At 43.7% G+C, this 27,270-nt stretch overlaps 1 protein-coding gene across 1 annotated transcript in view; it reads right to left on the bottom strand.

Moving 5' to 3' along the window:
• Nucleotides 1-26,436, bottom strand: part of Ctxnd1 (cortexin domain containing 1) — a 43,848-nt gene extending 17,412 nt beyond the window's left edge. Inside the window, exon 1 of the mRNA XM_028774734.1 lies at nt 26,328-26,436. The gene's annotated coding sequence lies outside the window, so the exon portion shown is untranslated. The remainder of the gene's footprint in view (nt 1-26,327) is intronic.
• Nucleotides 26,437-27,270: the final 834 nt, after the last annotated feature.

Below are 27,270 nucleotides of genomic sequence, written 5' to 3'. Positions count from 1 at the left end.
CCTTCCTTCCTTCCTTCCTTCCTTCCTTCCTTCCTTCCTTCTTTTCTTTCTTCTTTACATTTCCCCTTGTATACCAGTCACAAGCTGGGCCTCTCTATCACTGTGGGTAGAACAGCAACAAATCAAGCTTTGACAATAAAGGAAAAGTCTACAAAATTGAGTCAAGTCTTCCAGGAATCAAGTTCAGAGAAAAGCCAGAGAGAATCCTTGTTTCAACCATGATGTTGTGTGTCTGTATCTGTAAATGATTTTGACAGCTTCTATTCACAGCCTGTTATGCAGCAAGTCTCATTCATCTTCTCCTTTATTGTTTATGCTTTTCGTGACTGCTTAACTCCTTTCCTGCCCCGATATTTTAGGTGTGTTCTTCTTGCACATTCTAGAATTTTGAAACATGATCTTTCACAGTCAGGCTTATAGTGCATCTGGAATTGATTTTCATGGAGGACTTTAGCTATCTGTCTTCCTGTGTACATCAGTAATCGTCTCTTCCTGCTTATTGACTACGCTGTCCTTTCCTTCATGATTTATAATGCCATTTCTAGCTCATATCTCCACAGGCATCCATTTCTCGATGCTTTATCACTTTGAATTTGTTTACTGTCTCTATCTGAGCCAATTCCACAGCCTTGAGTTGCATTAAAATGGCGTTATCATGCGTCTTGCAGTATGCTGCTCCTACTGCCGTTTGTAACTTCCATTCAAACATTTCCTAGCTCCTCACTGCATATAAGTTAGGAAGATCATGTTAAGTCAATTGAGGTCTCTATAGAGACTGGACTTGCATTGAAATTATAATTATATACATGATATAATTTCTTTGTATTCATAAGAAGGTATTTAGACTTTTCTGTCAATTAATCAAGCTTTATAATTTTTTTCGTTTATTACAAAATATTTTGTGTTTTTGAATCATTTTTTTCTTTTTACATTTTATAGACTGTTTTTGGTATATACCAACAATACAGATTTATATATATGTAAGCAATGGGCTGGCAAGTTGGCACAGTGTGGAAAGGTGCTTGCCATGAAGCCTGACAACCTGAGCTCAATCCCTGGAATCTCCATGGTGGAAGGAGAAAACAACTTCCTTGCCTTTGGCCTCTAGACAGGCACCTTGGTATGTGTGCACTCTTGGCCTGTGTATGCAAGTGCACATGAGCCCATGTGCAATAAAAATCACTTTTGAGCATAGATGCAAGTGGCACCTGGACTGTCAGTACCCTGGTTGACTTAGGGGAGAGCTTTACAGACTTTCTTAGCTGCTCTCTGATATGCACTACTTCTGGTCTTAGTTCACATCCAGATGTTGAGGTCTTTTTTTAATATTAAGTTTAATAGTTTATATTAAGTTTTAATATAAAAAGTTAATAATATAAATATATACTTATGTTTAAAATATAAATAATGATATAAAATATAAAATTTTAATAATAAATTTTAATGTTAACAGGACATATGTTTTAGCAGGGAACAAGACAATAAAGTCAGTGAAGGCTAGCAAACACATCAGGACATTTTTTCCTAAAAAGTGGTCCTCCCATGTTTTCTTCTGTTCTCCTGGCTCTGTCCGGAGCCTCTCAGATCACACTAATTAGTTCAGACATGAGCCTTCAGTGCTCAACAAGCCTTTTGTGTGAGAGAGGAACTAATTTCAAGGCTGGACTGCTTCAGTCTCTTCTGTACCCAGGACAGAGTTCTCCAGGCTCTCTTTACTCAAACATCTTTCCCCAGAGATCAGAACCCCAGGATCTGTGGCTATTCTCCTGGGTATGGCACTCTGTTTCTCTCCTGATGGGTTTCCCTTTGACACTGTCTAGTGTTCACCTGCTGATGATCACTGTAACCCTGTCTGCTCCCCTGACTCTGCAGCTTCTCAGAGAGCATCCGACCGTGTTTGCTAGCATCGCTCCAGCTTTCCTATCGATGATTTTCTTAATTTGCCAATTTCACCCGGATGTAAAGAGAGAGGAGCAAGTAATCCACTACCCTTTAGAGATGAGCAGGATGCCCCCATCTTTTTGCTCTTCTGCCTATTAACTAGTCTGTTCTTCATATCTTATTCATGGAGATAGTGGCTTATTGAATTTTATTGCATGCACGCAGCAGACACTTTTAAAATGTTTACTTCTGTTTGGGGAAATCCATCATTCCTCCATGTTTCCCTTGACTCCTGAGTTCTAGCTTCTTCCTTAATGTTATAAAGAAAAACAAAAAAGCAAGAAACTGGTGTACAAGAAGTATGTCCATGTTCCTTTAATGGACAAGGAAAATGCACCTGCACTTCTTACAGCAGACTTAATATCCTTCTCAGGTTCACAGGCACTCATTTTTTCTGGGTTGTTGAGGGAAACTTATTATTAACGCTACAGACTCCTACAATTAAAAATCTCTTTTCAGATTAAATGATCACAAGACTTTAAAAAACTATTTTTTTTAACCAAGGTTGAGTTCAGTTCTCCATTCTTTAGACTTTCTGGGTCCCATCTCCCCTCCGTACTTACGTCCAGTGGTTGTATCAAGGGTCATTATGCCCTGGTGATAAGGTGATGAGCATTTTGAGATCCATACAGAGTGCTCTGGATCTGTACTGGCTTCTGATCCCCGGTAGGATGACTGTTGGATGTATCTGGTCCATCTGATCTTTTGGGAGAAGTGCATTGTCTGTACTTGTTTCTAACTCCTCATCAAGGCTACCCCTGCATCCTAACATTGAAGCCTCTCTGGCCTCCCATAGCATATTCTAGGATGGCTGGATGAGTGGTGTCTGTATGCCTTACTGGCTGTGCACAGACGGATGGAACCAAGAACACAAGCTCAGGTGTGTTTATCTCACTACTGCCGTTCCATTCTTCTTGTACATGCTAACTATGGTTTCAGCATGTCCACACTTCTGCAGCTTCCTCTGTATGATGCTCAGTGAGTGAGCCCTGGTTTTATGCCTTCGAACTGTTCACATGAGCCTGGATATTTTGAAAGTCCTAGTGTGGACTAGAGTGAAGCTGGGGAAATAGATTGTGTTGTTTCATATCTTTTCGTTTTGTGTTCCCCTTCTATTTCTAAGTCTCCCAGGTTGGAATGGACAGGGTTTTAGACTTTCTAGATCTACTGCCTAACAACTGATGCTTTCCTTGACCTGTTGTGACAGGCTCACATTGAGGTAAACACAGAGTCAGGGAATGTTAGAAACCTTTAAAGCAGTCCAGCATTATAGTGATATCAAACTGTATGGCAGGGACACTCTGTTTGAACTTGTCATAGTATTGTGTGGGCTTCACATAGTGCCTGTAAGGTCCTGATCATACAATTAAATCATATACAAGTCCAGAATCAGTGAGAAATTAGTGAAAGCTATAAGAATTCATTCACTGGCAAGCCTGAGATATACTACCATGGGTGACAGTATAGTGACATCCACTCTTCCACAGAATGAAGAAACTGATCCTAGATATTCTACTGCCAACTTAGGCATATAAAAATACCAACTATCTTCTTTTTGAGGAGGGATTTTAAAAGCAGCATTTTATCTTGACTACAAACTTCTATGTAGTAGGAAAATACTGATGACATAGATATAAAACTCTTTGTTTGACATAAGTGCAAACAGATATTTTAGAAACTCTATGTCCTATATATCTTCTGCATTTTTGTGAGGCCAACTTTATTGGTCCAGCCAAAGCATACTAGAACAGAAACACAGAGTGGTATTCAGAATAATTTTAAGGACTTGCACTTCTAGGCTTAGAAGTTATTTCCTCTATAGACCCCAAATCTGTTGACTCATTCTAAAATGGCTTTCTAGAGTTCTCGGGTCAGTAGGATTACATAAGGTAAAATCAATTCTGTTTCCAAATCTGCAGCAAAGTAATTGCAGATTGCATCCTGCTGGGCTGGCAGGCCTGATGATTGTCTCTAAAAGCCTCTGGTGATGTGGGTGTCACCACCATTAGCAAGAAGGAGGACTTTCAGTTCCTATTTCTTAAATATTCATAATCTCCTAAATGTCACAGACATGAGCACATGCTTACATACTTCTGTTGAGAAAAATGTCCAAGATTTTAATGAAGCCGAAGGTTCACAGGTCTTCCTGTGTCCAGCTAGGTGAGGCTGTGACTAACGGCTTTGAGGTCATTTGAATTTCTGTCCTGTCCTTTATTTAACTTGCTATTCATTATTGATTAGAATATTACATAACTCCAAGAGGAAGAGGCAACTTGGAGAATGCTGATAGATGTCAGATGATTATCGCCTGATACAACACAAAGACTTTTGTCTGGTTATTATTATCCTTGGGATAGTAAAGCAGCCTCAATATAAATTATACATCTATTGGCCTTCCTTTCTGCATTTATTCAGACTCACTTTCTACACTTTTTTTTTTTGACAACTGTCTTGGTCAGTCTGGGTTGCTACAACAAAACCATCATGGGTGGCATGTAAACAACAACCACATATTTCTTCCTCTTTTTGAGGCTGGGGAATCAGAAATCAAAGAAAAGACAGGTTGGTTGTTGGTTGAGGACCTGTTGTGCATAGGCATCAATTTTTGGTGTGGTCTTGTATAAAGAGAAGAAGCTTAATGAGACTCTAATTCTCTCTCTTTCTTTCCACCTGTCTGTCTGTCCTTTTTTCTTGGGTAGTGAACCTACGGCCTACGGTCTAATCCACTGCATTATATCCTCAGTTCTTTCTTATTATTTATTTATTGCTTTTAAATTGAATGTATGTGTATATGTGTTCTGTTTGCATGTTTATCTACCACATGCATGCAATGCCTGTGGGAACCAGAAGAGGGCGCCTGGGACTGAATTCAGAGACAACTGTGAACCTCTTGTGGGAGACAGGATTGAACCCCGTTCCTCTGGAAGAACAGCCAGGGCTCTCAACCACTGAGCTATCTCTTCAGGCAGCAGCAGCAGCAGCTACTGCTACTACTTCTAATACTACTACTAGTAATAATAACAATAATTTTTAAATGGAGTCTTGCTTAATAGCCTGGGCTGGCCTTGATCTTACTTTTGAGCCCAGGCAGGCCTTTAACTTGTGAGCCATCTGTCTTAGCATCCCAAGTAGTTGTGATGATAGAATCCTGTTTCTGTTGGCTCCACCAAATGATCGACTCAGTCCCATTGGCTAGTCATAATACTATTGCACTTAAGATTAAGTGTCAGTCTCGAAGTTCACAGGACACCTTCAGACCACAGCGCCAACTTTACAGTCTTCTTAATTCTGTCATTAATGAACTAAATTAATCACTGTCACTTGCTTATTCTACACTTGCAGAGGAGTTGTCATTTTAACATTTTCAAAAAAAATAGGCTTTGATACTTCTATTGTGTCCTTGGAAACAAGACTGTGTCAAAATCAAGACTCATTCCATCATTTACAGAGACAATGTAATGTCTTTATATTGCCTTTAAAGGAAGCAGACTCTTTCCAAAGGCCTAACAGCTTCCCTTTCTTCTTAGTAGGTAATTTTATGCTACTTGATAGCTGAAGGTAATCTCCATGCTCTTCTAAAAAGTGTGAAGCTTTGCAGGTGGTCTGCCTACTTGGTGGTGAGGACAAGAGAGTGTGAGAGTTCAGTGTCCTGTGACATATGGGGAAGGTGTCATTTGGGTGTTTGTAACCAGTGGGTTATAGATATAGTTCTGCTCTGTCTGAATTTTGTAGGCCTCTGCTGCTTATACCATCGGCTATAACAACTCAGGCTTTGTTGTCTGTTTGCTTGGCTGAAGTAGATTCCCAGGAGCTCTTGTGGGCTATAGAACCTGAACAGTTGTCTCCTATGTACTCAGTGACTGACCCAAACCCTATAATGGACTTTCCTCCCACTGCCAATCTAAGAGTTATGAAAAGCCCTGGAGAATGTAAACTTGGGCTGCAGTCATTCTGACCATTGCTTACAATTTCTTGTGTTTTTAAAGAAATGTATCTTTTTTTCCTCCAAACCATTAAACTTAGTACTATGGAGTCATTCATACAATCCTCTTGCTATTTTAAGATGCTGGACAAATCTGCAGTGATTCCTCTTGCCTCTCAGGTATGGCGGTTCACATTCTTCCTTTCTCTCTCATTAGTTTATACCTTTGCCAATCCCCAGCCCAGCAGCTCTTGACTTTCTGCTTCTTTAGCTCTTGTCATCATTTTAATCTCCTGCCTTTGATTTTTTCTTTGGGTTTAATTTACTTTTCTTTTTCTACCTTGCTGAGTTGGGAGCTTTCAATATTGATTTTTGACCTTTCCTCTTTTCCTAAAGTCCACATTTGGAGTTGAAAAAATTCCTCTAAGCAATAACCTGCAAGCTCCAAATGATTTGGGATCTCCATTGTTTTCTTCTTCCATGGGTGAGTTGGTGAGGATGTTGCTTGATTCCCAAACTGAACTTTTCTAGCTATCTTCTTACCCCTGCTCTGTCTGTCCTCCCTCTGTGCTCCACCTTGCTCCTAACTCATATGGGGAGGGGGGATCTTCACGGTGACATTCCTGAAGTCCTAGGCCAAAGGTCTCACTGCTCTCAACTTCTCCCCTGCATCTTGTCCTCAAATCTGACTAATATAAAAGATCTGGAGGCAGTTCTCTGACTTCCTCTCTCTTCCCTTTCCCTCTGCATTTTGCCTCACCTTGTTACATTTAACTTAGCATCCCCTTCCTGAATGCAAGGCACCTCATTAAAAACGTGAAGATGATAAACACCATGGGAGAGACTTATGAGCCAGGTCCTATACATTGATTTGTGATATGCTAAATAAGAAAGGAAATGATAGAGTTTGGAAGATTGATTCTCGGGGAGAAAGTCTGACTGTTTTTCTGCTGCATCACTGTGCTTTGGTTGTTGGTCTCTGACTACCCCTGTGCTTTTTTTTCCCTGCATGCCTTCTGTCACATTCTCATCATCTCCCTGCATGACTTGCACTCAAGATCATGAAATGGGAAAGAGCATATTAACTTGTTTAATGTTATCTTCGAACACAGAAGAGGTCTATGCACACTGAGAACAGCAGCCACTGCTATTTGCCTGTAATTTATATTTTGGAAGATTTCCATTCATGGTATTTTCAAGCATGAACAAACAATGGGATCTTGAGATTATTCAGCCACAAGACATCAAAAGACTGCGGAAATCTCGGGTACTCTGGGTGGCGCGGAGCTTCTGGTATCCGGATGGGCCAGAGCCGTAGGGATCAGTAACAGCTCAGATCAGTTGTGACTGGAAAGAAAGATGGTGGGTGTGGGGGAGCATGGCTGCCAGAATAGGGTGGACCCTGGCTGTAGATATCCCTGAAGGCTGTCAGGCAGGAAAGACACTGGGCTGAGAACCAGACAGAGCTGCAAAGTATTGCAGAGATGGGAACTGCCGTGAACACAAGAATAGCCCTGGCTTCTGTGGCTGCCTTCCCTTTGAGTCTCGGAGGAATTGTTCACAATCTTGGCAATCTGCAAATATGTTAAACCAGTGGCCAAAAAAGCATCTTGAAGAAATTGGATTTTCATTTCTAATCTGATTGCCATTTAATCTGTTGCCTTTTATGTGATTACTTACCATTTGCATTGCTAAACCCTGGCAAAGAACCTCTCAATTGATTTTTCTTCATCTTGAGACTGTCTCACTTTGCAGCCCAGTCTAGACTCAAACGTATGATTCTCCTGCCTCAGCCTTCTGAGTGCTGGGATGATGGGTTTTTTTTTTTTTTAAATGTTAAGCGGCAGCAGCATTCTTCTTCAAATAAGAAACTGTGTTGGATACCATAGCTGGGGAGTGACATACCAGCTCTCGATCAAGATTTCCTTTCAAATCCTCAAAATCACCCAGGCATAGAGCTCATAAGTGACATCTCTATCGCCGACAATGCTCCTCCAGCAATTTCTCTCTTCCTAAAGACAGGCAGAGATACTTAGCAGTTATGCCTCTGCAGTATCATCTTGCCAACACAGTTCAAAACCCAAAGGTCTCTGCAAGGAAAGCTAAAAACCACACCCTTGGAAATATTTCCTGGGATGCAAAGTCTCAGCTCCAGATGGCTTCCTGACTGCCAGCCATGTGGCCTTAGACCAGCCATGCAAAGCCAAGTCTCAGTTTCCTTACCTTTACAATGAGATAGTAATGTCCCAACAGGCTCACTGGGTCTCTGAGAAAAACAATTGCAGGTATACAACATGTCCCCACCCTCCCTGTAAGTGGTGGCTTCCTCACAACATGGCCCCTGTTCTCTGCTGACAAGAGGGCATCTTTTAAGAACTAAGACCTCTAAGATGCATTCACCCTGCCCAAAGTGAGCTTGGAGCTGGATCTTCCTGGAGCTGGTAAGGACCAGACTGTGCCAACGCAGATGATGGTGGTGAAGATTCCAGGGAAAACTTCTCAAACCCACATCCTGTACAGTGATTCACAACAGAATGTTGTAGGTAGCTGCAAGCCACCAGCTTGGCTGTCTCTGGGAGTGATTAATCTCCCTGAAATTAATGGTCCTTTAAAGGCAGCCGCCATAGAGGCTGCGTGCATCCATAAAGCAGAATTCATTGCATCTGTAGAGATGTTTGTGAGGGCAGATATTCCACCCCCACACCAGACACCCGTAGCCCTCCAGAACCCACAGGGCTTGTCCACTGCTTCTAAGTAGCCAGGAATGAAGTCACCATCACAGCTCCTTGCTACCACCTCTGTCCACATGAACAGAGAAAAATGTATCTTCAGAACAGAGGTGGGCTTGCTGGGATCAAGCTGAGTGAGCCTGAGTCAGGGGCAGATCAGGTGTGTTGTAATGGGGAACAGGGTTCTTGTATTCAAGGCAGAAGGCAAGAAACAAAGTCTTCTCATTAAAGTGCACTGCATGCTTCATGTGGGGAGGGTTTGGGGAAATATATGGATTATGGAAAGCTGACATTTTGTAGGCTGCTCCTCTGAGTTGAGGGCATTTAAGATGGAATGTCGGAAACAAATAATTACTAACGTATTGTCTTAATCTAAGAAACATATTAAGTCAGTGGGATAGTTAGAGTCAAGGATGTTAGAGAATTAGGGCAGGGGTAGAGTCAGAGTCAGAGGGAGACAGAGCCATGGTTTATGCAAATTATGAAAAGATAAATACCACCATTCCATCTTCCGATGCTTCGGAAAACCACTAATGTCGAAATGTTACTGTATCACAGGCAGCCAAGGCTGTTCCTCAATACTCCACAGGACGCTTTTGCTCTAGCCATTTTTGAACACACATCTGCTAAGGTCCTTTTTTTACTTCTTAGCCATGGCCCAAGAGGGAGCCACAGTGAGATGGATGGGGGCCTGTCCTCAGCACTTGAGCTCTGCCTTTCCATGGCTGTGTGACTTCAGATAGATTTTTATGATTTCTCTGTGCTATTCAGCTAGGGATATTCTTCTTCTGTTCTCAGTTGCTCTTGGATTTTAACTGGAGGAAAGGGGTGGGGAACACTCTTGAACTGGCTGGGCCAGGTAGGCACACGGTACCTCTCCTAAGCTAAGCAGATAGAGAGCCAATATGTGGGTCTCCTTTGTCACTTACCCCATTAGAGTCTAGCAAGGATCCGAAGGGTTTCCACGACCTACAGGCCTTGGAAAGAAATTTCTTTCTCTCAGTATGCAAAGTACCACCTCAGTCAAACTATGGGAAGGGGACAGGAGAGACATACCCTGAACCAGGAGCCATCATATACCTGGGCCCTGGTGGAGTCACTTGTCAAGACACTGGCCTGCTTAGTTCAGAATCACACAAGAAACCTCACCCTAAATCACACTCATTTGCATAGCCTAGTTGTGGGTTTGACTGACTGGGGCAGAAGGCATGCTGGGAGTGGCCTAACAAGACTGCTGAAAGCTTCAGGGGAAATCAAATCCCAATTTCCATTTTCAGCCTGGCTTCTCTCCTGAGGAGGCTCAACCACAATGGAGTGTTCCTGGATATTGCCGTGGCTCCGAAAAGTCCTCACTGTGTGGTCAAGACAGGAGACCTTTCTCCTACCTTCTCAACATGGTATGAATGCCTTATTTCCTCTTCTCAACTGGCTTGTGTATGGCTCTGCTCCTTGCCAACTGGGTAGTCTGGGGCGTATCCTTATCGCTTCAAACCTCAGTTTGCTCTTCTGATAAATGAGACACACGGTAATGTGCTCACAAAGTGGTGGTGAGGACCAAGCTAGGCTGATGCCTGTCTGGCCAGTAGCTGTGTTCCTGGCTCAGAATAAACCCAGCACTGCACACTCAGGCACTCGGGCAGTGGCCCACTTTTGGCTGGGAGCTGTCCAGAAGTCCACAGGTTTTGATTGTTACATAACATGTCCCATAACAGCATGTATACTCTCTGGTGTAGCATGGAGAGCTCCCTGAGAGTTGCTTCCCATAGAGTTTGGCATTGAGATCATGTCCTCTGCACTGTGCTATTCCCACAGCATGGTAATATGACAGGGAGCAGATGACAGCCCATGGTCAAGTCTGCTTTCCAGTCCAGGAGCATCTGCGTCTTAAAATGGTTAGAAACCAGTGAAAAACAAAAACCATGAAATATTTACAAAATTCCATTTCTATGTTCATAGGTAGTTGGATATAGCCATACTTCTTGACCTACAAGCATCCATGGTTGCTCTGTCAACTGACGAGTAGCTGTGAAAGACCGAAAGGGAGACAAGTTTTTAAGTATTTCCATTCTGGCCTATTATAGAACATTATGCCAATTTCTCTTAAAGGTTCTGAGAGCTTCAATGTAACTGTGCTTACAATAAGCATTTCCTAAATGAGCGAGCATATCTTTTTTGTCTTCCAAGTCATAAGTTGGCACTTCGAGCAGACAGAGATGCCAGGCAAGTTGCCTAGGGTCCTCATTTCTCTCACTTATCCTTGACATCACTATCTCCAGCCCTGTGCTTTGCCTTCTGGATCTGCTCTACTAAGTTCTTGTGTTCTATGTTTCTCCTGAGCCTAGAGTCCTCTGCCCCTAGCTTTCTTCTCCAGTCTTTTACTACCCACTTCTGTCTCCTATATCCACTATCAGACAAAGTATCTCAACCAGTGGCTCGCTCCACAGAGCCAAGTCTGGGCTTTCTGGCTGAGCCTTCTGACTCTTGTTCTGTGGGAAGTGCTCTGCAGGCCACTGTCCTGCACCACTGTTCCTCGGTATGCTGATTTTTCATACCAGTCTCATGCCTGGGCTATCTATCCTCGTTGCCAGCCAGAGTCGGCAGGCCTGGCTTTGTTTTCATTTTCTCCAGAAGCCTTCCTATATGGATTCCACTAAAGAGGTACTTACTAAGGTAGTGGAGCCCCAACCGTCTACTTGCATGAGCCTCACATAAACTCTTAGAAGGCATACATTGAAAGAGGATATTTACATGGTCCCCTGTTTTAGCAAGATTTCCAGAAGTTAAATACAGTCGCTACAGTTTGAGAACCACAGCTGATGTGGCAGCACTGACTCTGGGCTATATCTACAGATCCTTCAGAATCTATAGCATGTGGGGAACTGGGGTATAGAGAAGCTGAACTGGGGTATTTATTTAGTCCAAGATGGGTTTTGCATACTAAGCTCTCATTTGTAACAAAGTTTCAAAGGGTATTTGATGGCAAGGAGTATTTGAGTGTTAGATTTTCTGCTAGTTAACTATTTTAGGAACACATTCTCTTTGTTGTTGTATGCTCAGAAACTTATCGACAGGTCCTGATTCCTTAATTAAATGCAGGCTAGTTTGTGCTTAGAGACCTGCCATTGTCTAATGTTTTCCTCCCTTCACCCATTCCCATGTATTTTCTTCCCCTACCCATCCCTCATGCTTGCTGGGATGTCCCACTTGGACTTGTTGCCTCTTCCTGCTCTTCTTTCTTGAGCCGAAGTGGCTCAATCATCTGTGAAACTCCTATTAACTTTGTGTTATTCCAACCTGAAATACTAACTTGTAGGATGGCAAGAGGCAGTTCATCCAGTCTCACAGTGGCGTGGACAGTGCAGACAACCGGCAAATGAATGTCATCAATTCATAGAGTCATTAAGATTCATCGTGCCTGAGAAAATTGGAAATGCCTCAAAGGCTGCCAGTCTGGTCATGAGAACATTGACAGGATTTCTTCACAGACATCTCATGACAATGTGAGTGATGAATTTAATTTTTTGTTAGCCTAGTCAATAAATTATGATCAATTACGTAATAAGACTGGCAATGTGTCTTTTCTATAAAAATGACTATATAAATGTAATTAAGATAGAAATAGTAGATCAAAGATCAGCCAAAATACATTTTAAAATGTCATGGAAGTGAAGTATCTGGCTAGCTCAGTTGATAAAGCATGAGATTCTGAAAATATCACAGAAGTAGCTTCAACAGTTACCTGTTTAAAAAAGATTCCTGGGAGCTGGAGAGAAGGCTCAGTGGTTAAGGGTACATGCTGCTTTTATAGAGGCCCCCAAGTTCAGTTCCCAGAACCTACATCAGGCAGCTCCCAATCATCTGTAATCCCAGTTCCAAGATATCCAAAACCCTCCTCTGGCTCCCATTGGTCATGCATGTAAGCACATGCAGACACATCGGCATAGATAACGAACCGTAAGAAAAGGTGTTCAGTTTTCATAGATTTTGTGAGGTGTTTGATATTCTTTCCCTTTTATAAACAAAACCAAAACCAAGTCATTTTATTATTTGTAATTTTCTGTGACTTTTCTCCTTCCAAATATTTGCTTACTTTTGTTTCATTACTACAAAGGACTTCCAAATCACATAACCTTCAGGAGCCATAAACCCTGCATCTGCTGCGGTCTTTTGTGTCTAAAGGAGATCAGCTCTCTCTCTCTCTCTCTCTCTCTCTCTCTCTCTCTCTCTCTCTCCCTCCCTCTCTCTCTCTCTCTCTTTCTCTCTCTCTCCCTTGATTTCTCCTTCTTTTTCTCTTCTCTTCTTTCCCACCTCCTTCTCTCTCTTCTCTCTTCCTTCCTCTCTCCTTCCCTCCTTTCCTCATTCCTTCCCTCTCCCTTCCTCCCATCCCTCCCTCCTCGTCTCTCTTTCTCTTTCCCTCCCTCCTCTCTATCCTTCTCTCCCTCCCTTCCTCCCTTCCTCACAGTCTCTCTCTCTCTCTCTCTCTCTCTCTCTCTCTCTCTCTCTCTCCCTCCCTCCCTTCCTTCTCTCACCCCCTCTCACTCTTTAGCTTGCCTGTCTTTATCAGCATCTCCTTTGGGAATGTGACTCATGTCCACTATTAAACTGCTATGAAAACTTGCACACTCACTTGCACACTCATCTCATTACCACCTGTGGCACCACCCCCTCCCCAAATCCTAGCTCTTAGCAGCTAAGTCAGTTCTAATTTGTCCTGTAAAGCTGAGTTTCTACCATCTGAATGTCCTGAGAACTTTCCAGACATGCTGCTAAGGTGAACAGGATCTTAGAAGCTAATTTGTCTCGCTGATTCATTGATAAGAGGTCTTGAAGCTGCATCTGCTTACTGGAGATACTCTGTTCAAGATATAAGAAACTGGAGCAAATGCCACTTAAAGTGAAAATAAATCTAATAATTAAAGGCATACACAGCAGTTACAGTCACTTGGAGATAACAGGGCAGCAGTATGACTCTCCTTCCAGGCTCTCGGGTCTCTAGGGACCTGGAGCACCCTGCAGGACAGCTTGGCTTCCTTTGTTTTCTCATCTTGTTCTATCTGGCCCTGAAGTAGTGTACTAGAAATCTTCATCTTACAAAGACATACATGGTACCCCAAAAGATGCCAAACTCTGAAGATATGGTGAGCTGACCACCACCCCTAAACCTGGCTGTGAGCTCTGCTCTTTATCTCCCACACGCTGCCATCTCCAGACCTTTCTATTTAAGACTTAAGAGGAGAGCTGTATGATCCATCATATAAACAAGAGATGGAGGCCAGTATCAGCTAGAACTAGGACTACAAGATGGGGCTAGGGCTGAAAATGCCTGTGCGGTAACTGATGACCTTGAATCAGGGCAGGAGGAACCCAAGAAGGTCATCTTTGGAAGAGGCTTCCTACTGAAGAGTGATCCCACTCTGTGAGAATGAGTTCGGTTTGGATAGGAGGAAGTAGCAGAAGACACATTCCAATTTTCCATATCCAGATTTCTGAAGAGCAGTGTGCTTCTAGGCACAAAGATCTGCCTCTCCTCTTCTCCTTCTCTCATTCCCCTCCCTTACCCTTGTCACGTATTACCTTTCTAGTCCCCTAAATTCTTAAATACAAGTTTTCCTACTTTTAGGTCTTGTTCAACAGAACTTTTTGCCTCAAAACCTCAGGAAATCTTACCCATCTAAATGGAAGACTCCTTTTAAGGTTACTTTTGATGTTCAAAGAAGTAAAGGCTTTAGCAGCTGTAGAGGCAGGGAACCCTACACTTCCTCCTCTCTGCTTTGGTATAAGTGGGCTCTCAGTAACTATGCAGGAAGAACCATTCTGCCTCCCCACACTTCCCCATAACTATAGAGTCACAGGTGCCCATTGGTGCTGATGCTGAGTGTACTTGTCTGGAGGACAGCCTGCTGTTGGCTCTCCCTTTCCACCCACACCACCACAATGGTAACATGCTGTTAGCCAAAGCTGTGAATCCTGATGGTCAGTGTATTCTGAAAACCACAAGGCCAGGCCTCCTCCAGGACATCTGTTTAAAGCAGACTGGAGAAGGAGGAGCAGAAATGCCAAAGTCAATGTCTTCCCTTCCCATGATCAAAGAAAGCAGATTCTCAGAATGATAGCATGTCCTTTCTTCTGTCAGCCTCCCCTGTTGGAAACACTATTACATCCATATCCCACTTTTTCATTCCAGTGTTACCCTGGTGAGGTAGGTAGGACAGAGATGAGGAAACAGAGGTTCACAGCAGCTGCTTGCTGTATCTATTCTTGTATCATGCTGTGCAGGCTGTGAAGACCTGGGGTAGCTAAAGACACATGGAGGCAGGTACAGGCTCTCCTCCAGACAAGTACACTCAGCATCAGCACTAATGAGCACCTATGACTCTACAGCTATGGGGAAATGTGGGGAGGCAGAATGGCTCTTCCTGCATAGTTACTGAGAGCCCACTTATACCTGTATGATAGTAACTCTGAGAGGCTGTCTAAAAGGAGCCCCTGTACCCTAGATGTCCTTCATTGTCCTCTCAGGATGTGGTGACAACTTAGAATTTCTGAAGTACGCAACACCTCTTGCTCCACAGTGGGGAAGCAGGTCCAGTGAACCAGGCCAAGAAGATTTTTCTTTTATTTTTTCCCCCTCCTGGTGCTGGGGATTGAACCAAGGCCTTATGCATGCTATGAAATCATTTCAGCACTGAGCTATATCCCCAGGCCTTCACTTTTGAAGTCAGGTAGGGTTTTGCCATGCAGCTGAGACTGGCTTTGAACTTGCTAAGTAACCCAGCCTGGCCTTTAACTATTTTTCTGCTTTTATGTAGCTGACAGTAGGGGTTAATAGAAAGGCTTCAGGATTTGGACACTGTGAGGCAAGAATGAGAAGCCAACCTAAAGCTCCATCTGAGTCCTTGTCCACCAGAACAGAGAGTTTGTATCTTTCTGTACTGGAGTATCCCCAAGTCTGAAAGTCTGCAGCAAGTTGAGTTTACTAATGAATTTCCATGGGGTACCTAAACCAATGGTCACAATGTGGTGTCTCTTCATGTTGACCTGAACAAAGTTATATGATATTCTCATTTGAATGTGCTGACTACTGGAAGATTTCACATGATAATTGAAGTCTTTGCTTTTGGGAAATAGTCTGGCTATGCTGGGGCTGCAGTTCGGAGCAGTAACACAATGTTGAAACTGAGTTACCAGCAACCTTCAGGCTGCCTATAGGTCTGTTCTCCAGTGTCGCCCATTCTTTGTCGCTCAGACCTGTCTGCTTCAGTCATCATGACACTTGCCTGACTTCCACACACATCTGATTTTGCCATCCCATGGACATGTGGATTACAAGGAGCAAGCTCGGGATGAAAGCCTTCACTTTCCTGAGAGTTCTGGAACCTTGGATTCGTAAGAGATTTACTGGACAGCCACATGAGCTGTAGCTTCTACCTGCCACCTGTCAAGAGTCCTCTTCTCTCAGGAAGGTGATGGCAAGTATACCTGCTGTTTTCCCTAACCTGACACTCAGAACAGATAGATACCAGTTGGTACTGGCTTCGTGGAAGGGACTCCAGGGGATCCTATATGGTCTACAGAATGGGTGGTTGTTATAAACCACTCCAGGTTAGCAAAGCCAAGCTATAGCCCCTGAGCCTGGGGGTCAATGTGCACGTCATATGATGGCTATTTCAATGTGTACTGGGGCATCTGGAGATTCCATTTGCCAATTGTCACCTCAGTACAATCTCTAAGACAGAAAGGAGGATATGGGTGACCACTTGGCATGAGTGGAGAGGGGTGGGGTTGAGTCCTGCACTGGCAGAATCTTCACAGGCTGGCACACCCAGGACGCACACATGCCTTACACAATTGGCCAGAGTTACCCTCCAGGGAATAAGTAGCCCAGTAGGGTTCTTTGCTATTCTCAACTTTCTTCCCTGCATTTCTATGAAATCTAGATATAGATCCCCTCTCCTTGTACTGTTGATACTGTCCTGAATTTGGCTGGGGACTGGGGGGTGGGGGCTGGGTACTGGAGGCTTAGGGTTGCACACACGTACCACCAGTTGGTGAGTTCTCTCATCTTTTCTCACGAATATTGTGACACTCCATCTCTGGGATTGACAGCCTGGTTGGAGTAGGTAACACAATGAGTGTTTTATCTAAGTGGAAAGAGTTGGCTGTCAGTGTTAGGGCAGAGTAGTAGCTATTAGAGGAACCTGACACTTAGAACCATCCAAAGGGTAAATCAATGTGGCTCTCCTGAAGTTCCTGTGTCTGCACCCAGCTACTTGCTCCTCATTCATCTCCATCTCCACCTCCCAGTCACCAAGGGTGTGGGAAATTGGAAAATCAATCCAGCATCTATTCATTACACTTCCCTGCTAGGAGTCCTTGAAAATGTCTGCCTAGTTTTGGCTGAATATAAAGCAGTTGTGCTCAGCCTCTACCAACACCTTCATCCTTCTAGGTTTAGCAAGCAAGCTTCTGAGGCCAAGATGAAGCCAGAGGATGTAGGTAATATCCAGGCTCAAGGCAGCAGCAGGATGTGTCAGAATCAGCAGGAGCTACAGTGATTCTTATACCATTCTTGATCAACCAAGTCTAGGTTGGCAGAAGAGGCTGGGTCAGTAATTGCCTGCTTCTCAGGTAAGTCACTGCTCAGGCAATCTGGGACACTGTTCATCTGCACAAAAGTTGGAGAGGTCTTAGTTTCAGGATTGGTAAAGTACTGCCCTCCTGACAATCTGGTGGTAGCGTTTCCTCCTAGTCAGTGAAGATAGGCTAACAGCAAATCTAATTCATAGGACCAGGGTTTGGATAGTTCTGGCAGCAGGCATGAGGGCAGCCCAGATGCTACTCTCTTAGGTTGGAGCCAAGGAAGCACAAATGATTAGAAATTGTTCTCTGAGAACTTTCCTGGCAATGCTGTTGCCATGGGTCCCAAAGCCTGTGAGCTGGATCTTTTCCAAAGGGAAGGAAGCACCTCCCAAGCCAGCCAGACACGTCATATGTTATCAAGACTCTCATGTGGTATTCCATCAGTGTCTCAGAAGCATCCACCTAGAACCATCTCAGAACCAAGACATTCCATTAGTGTCTCAGAAGCATCCACGTAACTTGAAATAAATATCAGGGTGGGCAGTGGAGACAGAACTAAGCCTTGTGTTTTAAGAAATAGCCCCACCACTGATTAGCACCAGGGTTTGAATAATCTCTTTTATAGTTTGGTCTCAGATTCTAGGATACTTATGTCTGATGACCAGAGTGTTCACCTCCTAAAGTCAGAGTGAAGGTGTAGGTGTGGTGGCAATGTGGAAAGAACCCTCCAGAGATGACCAGCTGTCACCAAACTCCTTCCACAGGAGCTGACATTTCTCCATGCCACAGCACCAAGACCTCTATACTCTGTCCCCAGACAGCTTCACCAAGCATCTTGCTCTTAACAATCTGTTTACCTCAAGTCTGAAATAAGTACAGTTTTCAATGAATTTGTCCTGGTTATTTTTAAATAACAATGAGAATCATTACTTTGATCTTGAATTTAGGAGGTGACTGGACTCTGCTGGTGGCAGTACTGTGTGTTTTGGCATATGGTCGTTGAGGTTGCCATCTTGGAGAAGGACCATACTCAAAGCCCCAGTCCCCAGCCTTGGGAAACTCACAGCTGGGGTTCTTCAGGTATAACTTTATGTGATCCCACATGGTGGCTCCAGGGCTGTTGATACGGCAGATAAAATATCATAAAGCAACTGTCTCAAGACAGACCAGAAAAAAAGTGGCATGGTCTTTGCTTCCACAGCCCTGAAGGTCACATAGCATTACTTTTGATACCTTTTGCCCACCGAGGTATCCTCCAAAGCTCTTTCAGAGTCTGAGGGAGGGAGATAGACTGGTCTACTTCATGATAACTGACTGCAAAAAAAGACACGCTAACCTTAGTCCCTTCTACCCCTGCTCTCTCCACTTGAAACACTGTGCCTGACTCTGTGGCCCATATCCCACCTCCTGTATAGAATCTTCTCCAGGAGTCTCCAGAACCTCTCCAGAATTTAGTATACAGGACACATGGGTCTCAGTGCTTATGAACAGTTTCCTCTGCTTCTTTTTCATATAACCCATTATTTTCTAAATATAAAACCATCACAAAGATACAGAGAAGTAGCAAAAACTGGAGGAAACACTAAGATACTGGTCATGGATCTGGGACTACAGGTAGTCATTACCTCTTTTTGTATCCTCCAGAATATTCTTAAAACTTCACATAGAACACCTAGTATAATCAAAAAATAATTTCCAAAAGAGATTCTATAGGGGAGCTGATTCTGCACTTAGTGATAGAGGATACATTTAGCCCTCACAAGACTCTGTGCTCAATCCCCAGCACCATAAAAAAAAAAAAAAACACAACCACAAAATATAACTAGTAAATGCTTACTGTGAATCCACAGGATGCAGCTATGAAAATTCTTCTTCCCTTAAAGGAACACGTTGTCTATAACTCCAAAATTCATTTTATATAAAGATGGAAACACGAATTCACACACACACACACACACACACACACACCAGTCCTAAAATGAAATCAGACTCCTTTACTACTTGTACATTGAAATTGGAGCCATCTTGGGCTTTTACTACACAGTGACAACTGTTAAAAGGAACAATGCTTGCAACAAAGCTAGCAACCCTGTGGTTTCTCTCCAGATCCAGGTCTTATCTTTGTCCTATGATTTTTCTAAGCAGTAGGAATGAAGATTGTGGCTGCATGTGCTGGACTGAGAAGCCCTAGATACGGACACAGTTGACAATTGATGATGTCATAGCTTTTGTGGGAAGCAGAAAATTAGAAAACGTTCTTTCAAAGTCTGCTGTTGGAGTTAACATGGATGTGTGCATTTATAGGGGCAAAGAAGACACTTGCTTTTCTGTCAGATGTTGAGCTATAGATATTGGATGATATGGAGTTCAGGTCAAGCAAGTGTGATACACGGATGCATGTGCCCAAGCCCGGTCAGTGACTCTCATACCTGAGGCTCAAAAGTTCTATCAGTTTGTTCAAAATGTGTACTGTTGCTACTACACCAGGAAGTTCTGGTCTATCGAGATCAGGATTGGGCTCCTGACTGTAGTTTACAATGAGCTTTCTGAATGATTCTTTGAGCATCACTCTCCTGCCTTCTGCATGATAAGGTGCACTCTCCTAATTAGGCTAGTTTGTCAAACCCATTTCCCTGGGCCTATTGTGTGGTGAGTATGATGCTGGATTAGTCACACATAGTTCTCTATAAGCTTACCTTAAATTTTAGGAGACTACATTCCTGGCTCTGTTTCATCCTGGAGAAAAGGGAGCTCTGAGCAGCAGGGGAATGCATGTGCTATTCACCTGGAAGTGGAATTAGGATCTGAAGCCATGTCAGGGGAGTTTGAGAACAAAGGTTCCTGTGCATCTTCAGACTAATTATTCTCATGGTTCTGAAATTGCTCAATATGCCAAATGGGTCTTGACAACTAGATCTTTCTTCTCACCACCTTTACAACATTTTTGAACAGTGTCCATGTAAGGAAGCTCTCTTAGATCCCCACCCAGCTGGAACTTCTGAGGGCCTTTCAGAGGCATGCCTCCTGTTGAGACAAACGGTTAAGTTTGGGGTAAGGCTTTTGACTGCTGATTTCAAGGAGGCAAAAAATCTCCTCCTTAGCACCACAGGTTGGAATACCCACTTGCAATTGTTAAGTAAAGGGGCCTGTGGAGAGTGGCAGAGGAGCAGGACTCAAATCCTTCCTCTTCAACAATAGTCAGAAATCCTGTATCTTTCTCAGATAAAATCTCAGCTATCAGGGAAATTGCTGAAGAAGAAAATGAATTCTCAGAGTGCTGGATTCCGGTAGGCATGTATATTGATTAACAATGATGTCCTTGTTCACTTGAAGATGTGGCTGCTGGGGAGAGCACGGCTTTCATTGCTCTGCTTGCTAAAAGTGGCAGCTTCCTTCCATTCTTCTGCAGAGCTGAGAATGAATATGTTAATATTGTAACTGGGACACAGGGAAGGGGACACAGACTTTGCTGAACAATTCTGCTATAGAGTTGATGCCAGTGGAATGGAACTCCCTTCCCGGGAGTTTGGCTCAGAATATCTATTTGTCAAATCAATTGGCCCAGTGAAGACAAGGGCCCCTATGAGACTTCAGTTAATAAGAGAGGGCAACACTGTTTTCCAGGAGTGGGGTCATCTTGGAAGATGAAGGCCATGCTGTTAATGAGGGTCTGGCTGGCAGATCCACCTAGCCCTTCAGAGTCCCAGAGGTCCCTGTTCTAGTGCACAAAGCCTCCTTGCTATTCCAGTATGCCCTCTGCCTTCTCAGAGTGCAAACATTCCAAACCGTAAGTCTCATTCTCTCTGGTGTCTTAGCAGTATAGGTAACACATAATTTAAGGTAGACAGTACAGTGCAGGCACAGACACACCACTATCAAGCCAAGCAGTAGAGTATCAAATAATCTAGAGTGGGTGTGTCTGTCTGAGAATGCTTGGGACATGGTGGACTATACAGAGGCACATTTTGTAAGATGCTCGTTTGGCTTGGGAGAAGCAAGGATGTCAGGAAGGAAGGAAGGGCCAACTCTTTCAGAAGGTTCACCTTCATATTGTTTTCTCGGCTGAAAATTTCTAACTGCTTCCCATCAATCATGGTACCCCACTCAGGATCATTTCTCAAGCCAACTTAAAGCAACTCTTAGGGATTTCAAGGACTCATTCAGTGCCATGATCAATTAGCAATGCCAGCTCTAGACATATGGAGGTGTGACAAATACAAGGCATTTATTTACAGTATTCTAGAATATAAGAAATTCCATTTGAACTAAGGAGAACCTACATTGTCAACAAGAAACAGGTACAATGATTATATGCAGTATCGGATCACTTATCAGTTGTCGATCTTCAGATGACAAACACATGTCATCATGCCCACAGAGCATGAAAATTCAAGTCCAAGGAAAGGACGTTGGACTTCACTCACCTTATATATTCCAGCCTGGACTGCAGGAGCAGCAGCACAGTTCTTGCCTTTTTAACCTGTTCCAACCTCTGGGGTCACCTCAGGGTCTCTTCCCATCATTCTGTCCCAAGGGCAAAGAAGAAGTCCTTGGTATTCTAATGGGGCCAAGTACTAGAAGTCAGATTTTTTTTATAGACAGAGTATGAAACTCCCCAAAGGTCAGAGCAAAAACTCTACATGAAAACAAAATGTTATTGGGGCCGTTGTTGACTACCCAGGGTCATATCTCCTGTCACTAGTAAGTTTCAGTAGAAACATCTGAGAGGTTCAAGTCTAAGTGGCTAAGTGCCTTTTCATTTCATTCCTCTGCCTGGGCCTGTCCTTGCCAAGTGAGACACTTCAGTCTTTCTATAAATATGTGTAACTATTATGAGTCAATTAAATGCAAAACAAAGACCTTTAAAAATTCTAAAAATTCTTGAATGCCAAGGTTGGGGCTAGGTACCGAGGAGTTGCCCAGGGAGGTTCTTGCCCTACTCTAAATCTAGATCTGGGGTGCCTTGTCTAGCATTGCTTCAGGGATGGACCTGAGTGGATTGGCAAGGGAATGAAGAAAAGAGACAAGCTGACACAAAGACAGAAAACTGGGATGACAAAGGAGGTGGTCTCAGCTCTCTGCTAGAGAAACTAGTACTACAGAATTGCAGCATCCTTATTAGGAAGAGTCTAATATGGAGGCAGGGCTTATGGTATACAGTTGGATCAAGTAGACTGGTTTAACTTGGTTTAATCTTGGTAGAAGTAGTCTCTTTAGGAAAGCATTCTTCAGGCTATAAATATCCAGGCAGGTTGGGAGCAGCACATCTACACATGGGTCTGAGAAAGGCTTTGCTACTTCCCTATGAGTCTCACCCTGGTGGCTGGGAAATGTTGACATTTTCCCATGGGTCTGATGTCCTGCCCATAACACATTCTCAGGGATTCATTCACTCAGGGCTTCCTCTGCTCTCTATCCTAGGGTAAGGTTCAAAAGCAGTCCTGGGTAAGCAACCAGGCAAGATACTATGAAAGAGGATGAAGGCCAAGGTTACATAATCTCTGGTGGATGTTCATTTGCGTAGTGTCTGTGGCGATGGGGATCTCTTATAAGTCTGTGGCTCTATGGAGATTAGAGAATAGGTATCCCAACACCAGTTCTTCTAGTTAGTGACACCACCTCCCTATATTACTTTAGGAATGAATTTCACAATGACATTTTTCCCTGGAATGGATCAAAGCAATGTAATCAAGGGAACACATCAAGGGTTCCTTTAGGAAATATCTACCACGGAAGTCTGTGTTCAAGGACACACCATGGAAATCTATTGACCATTATCGTCCATTGTGAAACCACAGGAGCAGACTATAGGAGGGACTAGCCAGCAAGAATTGGTTCTAAGCACAGTATATCAAATGCCTGCCATGTGCCGGGCTTATTCACATAAAATATCAATTCCAATTCCAGCTGAAGATCCTACATCACTACAGCAAGGAAGGCAGTATTTCCTTCATCTATAAATTTAGAGACTGAGTCCTAGAGGCAGAGAGGAACTTCCAGAAGACAATAGGTAAACCATGGCCAATAACAAAGGTTTCCATCCATAGGTGCCAAACATGGAAAAAGACCTCATACAATGGAGTCTTCAGAAAGTAGTAATTAGCACCATGAAGAGCACCTCTGCGATTTTTGTGTGTTGACTCTATCGGAGATTTTTTTTTCTTTACGTAACTTCAGGCAGTGAGTACAGTCCAGGGGAGAAGGGAATCATTTTCAAATATCTTCATGTCACTTTGGAACCCGAGTTCTCTCATTCGTAATCAACCTTGATTAATTGAGATAGTTCCTTTAATTATGAGTTTCCTCATCAGAAAATGGAGATAAAAATGTGACTCTGACGGTTGGGGAGCTAGCTTGGTTGGTCAAATGTCTGCTTAAAAACATAAAAACCCATCTCAAAGCTGGGCATAGTGCCTCATGTCTATAATCCTAGTAAGTAAGGCAGAGACAGGAGTATCTCAGGGTCCCACTGGCCATCTGGTCTAGAAATATCACATGAGAGACCCTCTTTTAATGAATGTTGTAAAGAGTGGTTGAGGAAGACAGCTAATGAAGAATTCTGAACTCCACATGCACCCCACTATGCCTATGCACACTTGTACATGCATGGACATATACACACACATACAGTCCACTACTCATATACACACATAAAATGTTACTGTGAAAGTTACATGAATGCACATATAGAATACTTAAAGTATGGCAGGTACTTAATAAGAGCCACTGACTTGGTATTGATTATTCTGGGGCTTAATAAATAAGGGAACCAGAAAGATCACTTGCTTAACGTCATCTGATTAGTCATAGAGCCAGAACTAAACTCTGACCAGATTCCCTTATACATATACTCATGAGCCTCTCCCCTAAGGAGTCCAGGATAACTAATTTTTCCACAGCACCCATCCTGAGTCAGCAGAAAACACAGATTCCCCTTTGCCAACTCTGATGGGAGGAGAAGGTGAGGATGGCGCATTAGGAATAGCTCCTTCCAAAGCAAATACTCAAACATGTTACTTCCAAGAACAAACTTCAGTCACTTAAGACACTCATAAACGTGGAGTAACTCCAGAACCATCAAAGCCCAAGTTTAGAGCCAGTAAGCCATTTTTTTTCCACATTTGAACTTATTAGAAGCATTAACCTCAGAGACTTGGAACCCTGTCAGTTTTATAAACAGTGTTCCTTCCTCTGTGGCCAGGCAGGATAATGTAAGGACATTTTCCTTGATGTCATTTCAGTTTCCATTTAAGTCTTGGAAATAGTGTTGAATTTGAGCCATACTATATGTGGACTGTCACGGGGATGCTGATTTTGAGGCTGTGCTGTGATATCGAGCCCTTGTAGTGTAAATATTTGTCAGAGAAAGATTAACTAGTGAGGCAATATATTCAGAATGATTGCATCTTTCATTAACCCAGCAAGGAAACAGGCTGGAAAGATACACAATTTGCTGAATGGCAGTAAGCAGCCATTGAATTTCTAGTTGTTGTTTTTTTTCAGGCACATACATGGGTGTTTTTCACCAATGTATACATATCCCTTTCCTCTCTATCCTTGTTTATAACAGACTTACGTTTTGTTCTTCAACAGCCTAAAAGTTGCTATGTTTTTTCCACATGCAGGAAACATAGCTCATGCCTTCATTACTTGCATTTTCCTCAGAAATAATAAATGGCACTGGAAAAGTGATTAGGGAATTAATCCCTTGAAACCAGAGGATCTTAATGCAATGGTACATAGGTTAAATGAATAGCTTCCTCACGTTTTCTTGCTTGGGCAAATGTGAGGTCATTTGCTTCAGAGTACTTTCATGAAGCAGGGGTTTGCTTGCACACCCTCATGTTTTCTCAAAACTGGTGCAATATCATACTGTGAGCTACCTCCAAAAATATAACCTTTACCAAAGTCCAATTTGCAAATCACACCCAAAGCCTTGGTGTTTGGCTTTATGATTGCCTAAACCTACTTCGTAGAAGACCATGAATTGCAACAAATCAGATTGTTACAGCCCTCCTCAAACCCCAGCCATGCTTGCTGAGGGTGAGGGAAACGGGGGGAGGGTGTGGGGGGGGCGAGGGAGGGAGGATGTGATGCTGGACTGACAATTCACTAGACAACATACTTGTGGGAGGAAGGGGTAGCAAGATTGCATGGATTATAGTGTTAGGCCAAAAGCTTAGATTCTCTGCCTGGGATTTGGGAGGCCAGAGAAATCCCAGAGGACGTGAGAGTAGAACCTCCAAACTGATGCTGAAGTGGTTTCAAAGGGAGCCTCTCCCAGGAAGGCAGCAGGGATACTGACTGGGTGAGGCTTCATTTCTGGGTACATAGTCACGTCTTGAGAGATCATTGTGACACTAAGACCCTAGAGTGCAGCCAGTGAGAAGATTCATAGCCTTGGACAGAGACTTCCCATTCCAGAACTTTCCCCTTGGGCAAAAAGACTATTATCAAATTTAGCACGATAACACAGTTTTCACAGAATCGCCGGAAACATTCTCCACTGACATGAGAAAAAATATTGAAAACTAGAGTTAGGCTTTTCACAGAGATCAGGACAAAAATCCTACTGAGACTTGCCATTTCTTTAGAAAGACTTCCACCGACAGAACTTTCCCCAGAAGTCCCATCAATCATGACCTTCATCAACTACACTGATGAGAATCTGTTCGCTGCTGCTGACAGCCACAAGCACATGGAATATTCGGCCCTGAACTTGACAAGAGGGAATTGGTAACTTTGATTCAGTTTCAACACTCGTCCCTTAAAGGTTGATGGAGGAGGGTCTTCCATGGTGAAGTAATAAATCTGAACCTAGAATTAGCTGCTCCCTGAATCTTGAGACCAGAGTCCCCCAAGACAGCTGTTTACTGCAAAGCGTTGCCTTGTGCCATTCCATTCCAAGCGCTGCATTTACTGGCCTCTCAGAACTGGTCCTCCTGGTTAACAGCTAAGGCATTAGGCACTGGGCTGCCAAGGGGTCCTGATGTCAAGTCCTCTCAGGTCTCCTAGTGGCCAAGGCTTGTCCAGGCTAGGCCCGCTGCTTTTGCAAATCCCGCTCCTGCTACCTGGGACGATCTCCCGCAGGGCGGACGGTGCTGCGCCCCCGCCCCGCTAGAAGGATGCTCAGGGTGATGCTCCTGCAGTCTTACCTGGCCAGGCGAGTCTGACGCTCTTGGGGACCTAAACGGCCAGCCCCCAGCTCCGGAAGCCCGCGGCTCAAGTGCTGCGGCGCTTCCCGGGTAGCTCCAGGCATCGGGCTCAGGCTCCGGGTGCGCGCTCTCCAGGTCCAGCTCGGCGAAGCAGCCGGACTGCGGCTGAGTCAGCGCCCGGTGGCGGCGCGGTGAGCCCCGGGCAGCCGCCGAGAGCGGCTGTGAGCAGAGCCGAGGCCGCCCTGGCATTTTAAAGGCGAGACTTGGACGCTGTTCAAGCGGAAACGCAGGGAGAAACTTCGGCCCCCCGGTGCAGTGCCGCCTGCTCCGGGAGGGCGCCTAGGCTCTGCAAAAGTCTCTCTGTAAGACGAAAAAGCAAAAACCAGACCCCCCCAAACACAAAACTTCCCTACCCGAAGATTCTTAGAAATCTCCATTAAAGTTAGAGATCAGATTAGGAGGCCAGTTTGGAAAGTGCTGGATGCAATTAGGCAAGAGAAAGAAGAAGAAAAAGGAAGGCAACGAAGTCTAAGTTACTGAACCTGTGTCTTGGCGTATGTAAAGGGTTTAAGCTGGAAACCAGGAGGAAAACAATTTCAGTTTGCACGGATACGATTGTGTTAGCAAAATCCAAAGTAAAGACAACAGTTACATAGTAGTTCCCAGAATGAGCTGGTAGGTCATGATATAAACACAACAAACTCAGAATGTTGCTGTCAGTAATGATAAATCCTCTACTCACTAATAGGGCAATCATAAATATCTGGAAATATAAACTCGCTGTTACAGTGGTCTTGCTCGGGGCTTTGTTGAGGTCCATTAAGTGAAAGCTGTTTATTTCTGGTAAAAGAATGGAATCTAGCTCTGCCTTTGGGTGGAGATCTACCACCCCAAGCTATCCAAAGCAGAGTCTGTCAGTCAGTTGCCTAGTAGAGCCCATCAC

Source organism: Grammomys surdaster, unplaced genomic scaffold (genome assembly GCF_004785775.1).
Source record: "Grammomys surdaster isolate TR1022 unplaced genomic scaffold, NIH_TR_1.0 242, whole genome shotgun sequence".
Taxonomy (NCBI): Eukaryota; Metazoa; Chordata; class Mammalia; order Rodentia; family Muridae; genus Grammomys; species Grammomys surdaster.
The sequence above is the reverse complement of the archived record's forward strand: the minus strand, read 5'-3'. Positions and strand labels throughout refer to the sequence as shown.